At 39.6% G+C, this 9897-nt stretch overlaps 1 long non-coding RNA gene across 1 annotated transcript; it reads left to right on the top strand.

Moving 5' to 3' along the window:
• The first annotated feature begins 606 nt into the window (after positions 1–606).
• LOC139078505 (uncharacterized) lies at positions 607–9638 on the top strand. Its single transcript, XR_011531496.1, has 5 exons — positions 607–852; positions 3919–4027; positions 5458–5565; positions 7575–7707; positions 9297–9638. It is a non-coding gene; the product is annotated as an uncharacterized lncRNA (long non-coding RNA).
• The last annotated feature ends 259 nt before the right edge of the window (positions 9639–9897 follow it).

Below are 9897 nucleotides of genomic sequence, written 5' to 3'. Positions count from 1 at the left end.
GTCAGCTGTTTCTCAGGAACCTCCCCAGGACACTAGAAAGGAATTTGACCACCAATCAAGTACAAAGAGAAGTGACTAGGGATTTAGGCTTGTTTCAAATGTATTTCATTATTTTTTCCCATGATGCAATTTGGGGATGATTTTTTGGGGCCCTCTCCCCACTGCCCCAAGAGGCTTCCACTGTGAGAATCTCTGACCTACAATGCTTGTGTTTGAATCCTGGTTCTTCCACTCCTCTGCTGTGTGACCTTGGGCAAGTCACTTAACCTCTCTGAGTCTCGGCTTCCTCAAATGGAAAGTGGGGATGATAACGGAACTTAAGTCACAGGTTTGTTATGAGGCTTTAATGACTTAACATATGTAAGGCTCTTAAAATAGTATACATATGCTAGCTAAGATTGTTGTCATTTTGCTTAAGCCCCATCAATCAGATAATCTGACACGGGGGCCAAATTAGATATCTTTCAAAATTGATACTTTTTGATAGAATCCTGTCTAGAGGCTGGAGAATGAACTAGTGGAACGCTCAAGGTTCTCTTACAAGTAATAGGCTCCTGTGAAAATTCTGATTTCCTTCTTTGTTACCATCACAACTAGCTTTGAACCATTCTTCGAGCTGAGCCCCTGAGTTCTTTGTAGGGCATAATGCACTAGTTCTCCGGACGAATTTTAGGGCAATTTGAGTATGTTGGTTAAGGTTTTTGAAATCTTACCATGAAAGGCTCTAAATGTCTATTCGCACGGCGCAGTGCGCCTCTTCTGCTTTGAGCACCAGTTGTGAAACCGAAGCCGGGATTAAACTGTGAAATGTCAGTGGATGGTCTGGAGTCTTCTGGAGTAAATTCCTGCACAGTAAGCACTTCGTTACTCGTCTCTAAATTATTTAAAAAAACAAAAAAAGGTGGGAGGGAGCTGGCTCAGATCACCTAGGCAAAGCGATTTTCCATGAGCACTGCTCTCCCAACGCACAACAGGAAACTTATTGAAAACCTAGCGGGTTGGAGAGAAACAGTAGCTAGCTTAACAAAAAGTGTCAAGAGAAGATAGGGAAAGAACGAAGAGGGCCGGAAATTACCCAAAGAGTACTGAACGTAGCTCTCTGGAAGGAGAACTTTCTGGAAAGTCATGCCTGAGAGTTTCGATAACTCTTCAGGGGGGTGTTCACACACACACAGACACACACAGACACACACACACACACACACACACATCTGGCACTTGAGTTGCAGATAACCTAATCCGACACTAACCTTGGCATAGCTACAGAAGTAATATTTTCACCGGGATGAACTGATCTTGAACGGTTTCTCCAGTGCAGTAGTCATGCTTCAGCTTAACTTTAGACATGCAGAGTTTCCTTTTTTAAAACTCCTTTTAATGCACACGGCTTTCTGATTTGATCTAGGAAAGGAGAATATTACCATTTCCGAATGCCAGAGTTATTCATGCACTCATATAATATAAAAGCAATCAAGAATCATCTATAGCAAGGCAATCTATTTCGTAAAATAGGCGGACCTATCTTTTATGAGTTCCATTGAATCACCAGAATTGGGAAATCACAGAATTACCTAGAGAAACAAAAATAGAAAACAATGGTAAAGTCAGCATATTGCTTTAGACAGGTGATAACTTATTATTCTGCCAGATCTATGTTTTACTGCATAAAATAGGAATTAAAGTACATCTGATATTGCTATTTTATCCTTACTTTTATTAGAATTCCTTTTGAAGACACGTAAGCCATTTTGTATTTGCCCTCAAGATTTCAATACATAATGATGACTTTTTTGAGGTTTTACTGTGTCAGGCATTCTAGTTAGTGATTTAGCTACAATATTAAGGCAGTAGTTCTTAAAGTGGGTGCCCTGGATGCCTCACCTGGGAATTCGTTAGAAATTCAAATTCTTAGGCCTCCTTTCAGATCTGCTGAATGAGATGCTCTGGGAAGGAGACCCAGGAATCTGCAGTTTCATAAGCCCCCCAGGTGATTCTGGTGCAAGCTCAAGTTTGAGAACTAGTCAGTGAGTTAGGATAACAAACCACTGAATAGTTAGTTGGTTACTAACTACTCTACTGACTTAGGGTAAAGTTAATCCACTATAACAAAGAGGTTTGACAAGTATATCATCTTATTTAAATCTTGCTGAAACTAATGAGAAAGGATCATCGCACCCATTTTACAGCTGAGAACACTGAGACGAAGAGATTAACTTCACACAGCTGGATTCCATGTCAAGCCCATCTGTCTTCAAAGCCTATGTTTTTTCCCCTAGTCTACGGACCAACAACTGTCGCCCTTCTATATGGGCAAAGTTATTTTAAAATGGTTTACAAAGAGTTCTTAGATCTGGAGGTAATCAAGACTGAGAACTAGATACACTATTTGCCTTCAATCCAGAGAATCTGTTTCTTTCATTAATTTGACGTATGAACTCAGCAAATGACTTAGCCTCTTCTCTCATTTGAAATGGGATGATGATGGCGCATTTCATCAATGTCTGGTGAGCACAGAGGAGTTGGTTCCCAGGGGACATGGAGCCCCTCAGATAGTACTATTTCGTTCAGTTCTACTTGACTAGGTACATGACACCCTGAAAAGTTATGTAAAAATACAATTTCCTCAATGAGGCATACTTCGAATATACCAGGGAAATCTCAATATAAAATATTACAGCCCCTAATTGTGAAGTAAAAATAACATTTTTGTGATACAAACCATATCCTCCAATACAGTATGTTTTGCCAAGGGCAATAGGAGAACTCTGGAAATTACGCATCACAGAACAATTGCTTCAGTGGGAAAAGAAGCGGTTGGGGGTTATTCATCTCAGAAGCACAGTAACAAAGTCATTATTATTATTTTTACTCCAGGAATTTCAATAGTAAAAGTGTTTTATATGTGTGTAGCTATAACACCTTTGCATTACTGACTGTACCCCACATTTGATTACATTGAGTTTTTCCTAAAAATAATAGCCTTCATTTCCCAAATGTAGCCAGCACTATTATTAATACAGACTTTCTCTTATATATTTTCAATCAACTTTTTTTTACCTTTTATTGTACACAAAAAAGCAAGTGCTCTTCAGACTGGATGCTAAGCTGTATGTGTGATGTTTTCTTTTTCCGGCCTAATGTTAGTTCTTAGAACACAATAATTTGAAATAATTCTGGTATTTTTTTAATTGATTGGATTAAAAGCTGTCAGGAAGATGAAAACTTCATCATATTGCCGGAAAAAAATGCCTGAATGTGTTTATGATTAGAATCTGTGTTGTTCAAGTGCTGCGCACCTGTGTTTTAAGGCTCATAGTTATGCAATAGGGATAGCTTTTTCAGTTTTTAGAAGGCCAGAAAGAGAAAACCGGGACTTAGGCTTTCTGAAGTTCTCTAGTTGAAGTGGCTTGTCTTTTAGTGAGTTCAAAGAGAGGATGCTTACCGATGGCACTCGGAGGACAGAAGTTGCAAACCCCAGTGCCTATAGAAGCTAGGAACCTGAATGTGTGATGTGGCCTGAGTGAAAAGTAATGGAGCATGGTGGGGACTGTAGCAAAGCCAAGAGAGCTCGGAGGCTCAGAGGGGGCTTTGCGTTTCGGCTCCAGCTGAGTGTTACCATGTGGAATTCCAGCCAAGTGTAGCCAGATATTTTTTTTTCAAGAGGAGCTAGAAATGTGAATTTCTATGTGACGTCTCCTCATTTTCAAATGTTAATTCAAAGGCTTTTATCACGATGTGATCTCTAACCTACAAACTAAACACAGCTCGTCTGCGGGCTGGGTTTGGCTCATGTACTGCCAATTTGTACCTTCTGAGAAAGAGTGTGTGTGTGTGAGTTGTATGTGTGTTTAGACAAGATAGGGTAGCAATAGTGATGGGGTTATATTTACTGAATCAATTAAATGTGTTTGTGCATAGCTTTAGATAACTAGAAGCAAATATGACATGACCTTGAGGTCCACCACCATTTTAGGAAGAGTGGGCACATCTGAATTCCAATTCAACGCTCTCGTGATATATTCTCATGGTAAGTCATGAAAGAGGTGAATAAGGCCATTCTTTGTTATTTTGGCTGACTAATTAGGATCATATTGGTTACCAGCATATAACCACAAATGAACCCCCAAAAGCTTAACTGAAATTTAATACAATTAAATTGGTTTCAAGTTATGCTGGGGCCGTGAGCAACTGTAGATGCAGCCACAACTTCGTATTTGTAATTGAATTGTCCGGTAGACATCCTTAGGGCATGACTTCACTGGAAGGAATGAAAGTAGGGACAAAATACTCTTTTAATTTTCCCTTCACTGGGGAGACCTACATAATTCAGTCATGGCAGTGTTCTGCTACTTGTGGTTGGTGCGGTTCCTTTTGCTCATAAAAATAAAATCATCTCATATCATCTCTCCTCGATTGTCTCGTAAATGTAAATCAAAGAGGGGAAAAAGCTATAAAACAAACACAAATACTCACTAGATGGGCTAAGAAATAATAGACTGGGATTATTCCTTAAAGTACTTAAGTCCAGTGCTTTGCATAACAGATACAGCTCTCTTTAGTCAATAGATGGATTCCAGAAAAGTTACTCGTAAATCAATTTTGCAAAAGGAAATCATATTTTAAGTGCATTAGATGAGTTTGCCATCTAAAGGAGAGCTAGCGCGAATCTTTTTGGAAAGAAAAAAAATTCCTTTTTAAAAATGAAATCTTGATTCTAATAGATCTTTGCTCCAAGTTCATGGAAACTTTGAGTAAATTTCAACTGAGGTCCTCATCTTGTTTTTTTTCTCTAGCACGTTGTACCTGAAGACCTCAAAAGCCTTTGCATGTAATGTGTTGAAAATGTTGCTTTTAGATTCAATTTGGATTTACATATCCACAAAGACTTGAATCAAATATAGAAATGCTTAAAAAGTTTGCAAAATCAAATGAATTTACAGGCAGAGGAGAGGCTGTATCTGAATCAAGGTTCTTGAGTTGTACGGGTAGCACAGGGTTCAGTGGGACTTAAGGTCCCTTGAGTTCTAATAAGATGGTCTTTAATCCCTATTTCACATTGTGTAGAAATTAAATGATTAGACCAAGTTAGATCATGCTTACCTCTGTATCTGGGCTCCTGTTCTGTCATATGTTATCTTATTTCTGTACCCTAATAAGCAGATGTGAAACTTAGCCCATTGCTTGATTTCTACAAAAATTCACCTGCAGACAAAGCATACATAGGTTCAGAAGACAGGGGGACGAGGTGGGGGCGGAGGGGGTATAGACAAAGGGAGTGTTTGCATTGCAGCAACAAAGAATTTCAAGTTGAACCTTAGACATCACCATGCTTAAAATGGCCTAACAATTCCACCACCGGGAAACGAAGTGGGTGAAGTCTTTTAGCCTCCAGCCATATTAATCGCTGTTTTTATTCTCTCCTCTGCTTGTGTCTTCTCTTTATCCCCTCTCTTTCAGAAGAAAAAAGAAATCCTGCTCATGCAGAGGAGTTAAGTGTTCTCCTTTGTTGCCTTAACACCTGCCATGTCCTCGGATCTCACCTTCTAATCCAAGCAGTGCATCAAGGTATTTTCCAAAACAAAGAAAATTTCCTGTTTGGAAATTTTCAAACAACAAAACTTTCACCTCCATATCAAAAGGAGCAACAGTATCCTCTTCAAATTAACTTAAGTAGGATTAATAAAACCTTAGAAATTATTATTAGATCAGAGGAGAATCTCCCAGAACATGAGCCTACATGGAAAGAGTTGTTGGCCCCCTAAAGGACTGGAGCGAGAAGTGGAATGCAGTCAAGAGCTGAGTCAGCTGTCCTCTGGTCTTTTCTTGCTTTTTCTGAGGCCACATGCCTCTTGTGTCATAATCTCTATTCGGGCTTCCTCATTCTTCCCAGTAGGTAGGTGATTTCTGCTTCTTTGTGCACATGGCTGCCCCTCAGTCCAAGTTCACGTAAACCAGTTCCAGATACCATCTCAGATTTTCTAGCATCCTCAGTTCCCTTCCACATGCCTTGGTGAGAGACTCTGATTGACAGCCTTGGATCTGAGGCCCATTAGTCAAGGGGGGTGGGAGGGTCACGTAGTAAAAACAAAGGCTGCTGTGAGCCTACCTCTGAGGTTGGAGAAGGGACAACTTTTAGAGGAGAGGATAAGCTAAGTTCGTTCTCAAAATAGGAGTCCATTGCAGGCTAAATTCCTAAATAACTACAAGGTATTTGACCTGCAGACATTTTTGAAGTGTGGGATTGCTACAAGGTAGTATAGGGGAGGAAAACAATTCCTCTACCCTCTAGGTCCCTCTGGCTGGTCTAAGAATTATATTGACATGAAGCAGAACAACAGGAGAAAATCAAACAAAGTTTAATGACATGTATACGTAGGAGAAACCCAGGAAAACTAAGCAACTCGCCAGAATGGCCAAAGCTGCCACCTTAAATACCATTTTCAGCTGAAGACAAAGGAGGATGTTGGGGGTAGTAGTTTGGGGCTTCAAAGTGGAGGAAGGCAATTGACATGGAGACAGAAATGTGAATGTTTGTTAAACAAGTGTTTGCTGGGCCCTCCATAGACAGTGTGACCTGAGAGACACATTTTACATGATGCTACAGTTATCTTATGGTATTAGCTGCTTCCTGGAACAGGTCTTCTATCTTAAATTCTTTTAGGCAGCTAGGGAGGAAGGTCAAAGTTTCTTTCAGAGTCTTCTGTTCTTAAAAATAATCAAGCCAAAGTGTCGCATTTTCGGGGTGGCCAATTTTGATCCCCCACAGTATTCAGTAAAGTCCAGAGCATGAATGTATGATGGGGAATCTTGACAATAAAAGAAGGCAAAATGGGAGAAAGATAACCTTGATTCCTACCAGTAAGCCAAACAAAGGTGGAGTGACATTGAAGGAAACAAATTGAAAATAAGTCTGAAAGGCAATATAGGGCAAAAAGGAACCCGATGCAGACATGAAGTAATTGAATTTTAACTGCAAGACACTAAGGGAATTACTTCTCCACACACCAAATGTCCTAGGAGATCACGGTTGAAGGCGGAATAGTATGGAAACATGGAATGCTGTGAAGCAGGGGCTAGGCAGAGGGCTTAAGGAAACTTCACGATGATCTGTAGCCTTTTTCTATCACCTCTGTGTACGTCCGGAAGAGGAAATAGCACTGGCTGGGGATAAAGAAACATTTTTGGACAGTATTTAACAGCTTAATAAAATAGCCAGAAGTTATGGTATCTCATATGTTTAAAAATGGGAGAGATTCTCCTTTATCTGGGTAAATGGAAGCCAGAAGAACTCATGAACTCTTCATGAACTTCATGCTTCATGAGCTCTTAGACTCCATTGCTCTGGTCCACCACCTATTTGTTGACATAAATGGAGTCTTTTCACAAACAGAATCACACATCTCAAACCTCAAATTTTGGAGACAAAAGTTCCCAAATCTCTGCTAGAGCACCCCTTTTGTTGAATATGTCTTTTAGTAACGTTTAAAAGTTTCTAACAAACCACATTTCATTTTTACGGCCCGTAGACTGGTGAACACTCAGAAAATAATGTAATCCTCATTTTCCTCCACCAGGGTTTCTTCCTGGCCTATTTGAGCTTGAACGCTCTCTGGGCTCAGGTCACATGAAGACATTATCATCACCTCATTGTTCAAAGCACCTGATCGTAGAACCTGGCGGGTGAACAATTGCTGAATGACAAACGCCGTAAGCACTGGCCTGCCTTGCCTAATTATACAGCTGTCATAGTGCACTGGGCAATTTTTCTTTCCAACGTCTCCTCCCCTCTGCCCAGCTTCAAACCACATAGTAAAGAGAAGAATCCACAGAGCTCTGCATTCGGGCTTTCAGAGCAACCACAATGCAATCAAAGTATCAGGCTGCAGGAGCGGCAGAAACCATTTCTAGAGTGTGGTTGACCCATATGTTGCACTTGAGTTGTCATGTGGGTCAGACCAGGGTGCTGCTCATTGGGGCCACATGTGAAAATGATGATGACTCAGGCTCCCTGGCTCACTTGTTCTGATGTCTCGGCTCCTAACTTTGTCTTCTGGCTCTTTAAATTGGCAGAAAGGACACTGTGGATCCTTAAGGTCCATCACAGAGCCGAGGTGGTGGTGTTCACATATGAAAATCAAGCCCTCAGCTTTCCGGGATGTTGTCAGGATCAGCAAAGGACTAGATAATATGACAAGAGTGCAAGAAGTATAAATCAAGAGAAGGAGAACTATTAGCCATAAATTTAACCTATATTGTGAAACTTTATCATTTGCTCTCATTGGGAATCATCGTAAACATCTTATGATGCTAAGAGCAAAATCTTAATAAGTCCTTAGAACTGTGTGCGGCATAAAAAGGCCATTGCAGATGGGTTATGCTATGAGGTTGAAGCTTATCAGAATCTATGAACTCTAGTAAAAAGTGGCCAAAGGATAGTAGACAGACTTTACATTTCTCTCGTTCATGGCTGGCTGTTGGTGCTCACCTCAGAGATTTGGTGGTAGAAGATAAGACTGGTGATAGTATTTGCCTCCTGACGTTGGTTTGAAAGTACTCCCCAAATGACCAGTTTTAAGATCCAGTATAGCATAAACCATGCCTTTTATTTTCTTATATTTTTTTACTATCCATTACTATATTCTGCAGACAATAGAAGCTTCATAAACACTTGATAACTAGCATGTGGCAATGTTTTATTAAAGTCATGATGTCAACAGTCATTTTATATATATATAAAATTATGTATATAAATATAATATACAAATACGTAATATAATACTTACGCATATATATAATTTCCATTTACTCAACTATTCATTTAACATGAATTTACTAGATGTCTACTTGTGCCAGGATTTTTGCTCAGGTTTGGGAGGTATTAAGTTGTAAGAAATTATTCCAATATTCAGAATCAGGTTTGACATTATGTAATACACCAATTTAAATATTTAGTGACCAAACTATGGTTGCTTATTCAGATGTTACGTATATTTATTTGTTTATTTATTTATTTAGGGGTTATCATTTTGTTCTTGCATGAATACACTCGAACTCAATTGTGGGAAGACACAGACAATGAAAGCTTAGTTTTTCTGTAGAAACAACATGTTTTCCACTCCTTCTCCTTTCTGCTTCTCTTTACATTATCTGATTTTATTCAGTGGTTTAATCTCATGATAGACAGATCAAAGCCTTTGAAACCCAGGGAGGTCACATACTTTTTTTTCCTTTTAAAAAAGTTTTCATAGAATACTTTTAGCTTCCTTAACACCATTATTTTTCATTTCATCTCTAAGGAATTTTGATGACTCCCATGTTCTCAGCTTCCTTGGAAACTCAGTGAAGCCACATGGCTAAACTCAGGCCAATAAGATGTCAACAGAATTGGGTGCTACCTTAGAAAGTGTCTTTTAAAGGGATTGTTCACACAGTCCCTTGCTCCTCCCTTCATTCTCCTGCCTGGAATGCAGATTTGATGTGTGGAGTCCTAGCAGCCATTTTGGATCATGAGTACATGCACCGCTTTCTAGGGATAGGAGAGCAAGGAGATGAAAGGAGCCACCATGTTACCTCGGGATGCCTACCTCCTGACTTTTTTCACATGAATGAAGAATAAACTTCTATCTTGTTTAAATAAACTTGTTTGGGGTTTTCTGTACCTAATTCTGACAGATGTCTGAACCTAATTCTAACAGATACTTACAGTCTCCTGATTTTTGCTGACATCAATATTTAGATACACCTCTGTGGAAAATACCTTGAAAATTTAAAAATTCATGAAAAAAAAGTTCTTCAGCACTGACAGCTGGGAAATAGAGCTACTCAAATGCTAGAAACCATGAGAAATTCCTACCAGATTCAGTGGAGGTCAAAACAAAGGACCCTGCCTGGCCTCCC

The sequence above is a fragment of the Equus przewalskii genome, chromosome 22 (genome assembly GCF_037783145.1).
Source record: "Equus przewalskii isolate Varuska chromosome 22, EquPr2, whole genome shotgun sequence".
NCBI lineage: Eukaryota > Metazoa > Chordata > Mammalia > Perissodactyla > Equidae > Equus > Equus przewalskii.
This window is presented reverse-complemented; position numbering and strand designations above follow the sequence as displayed.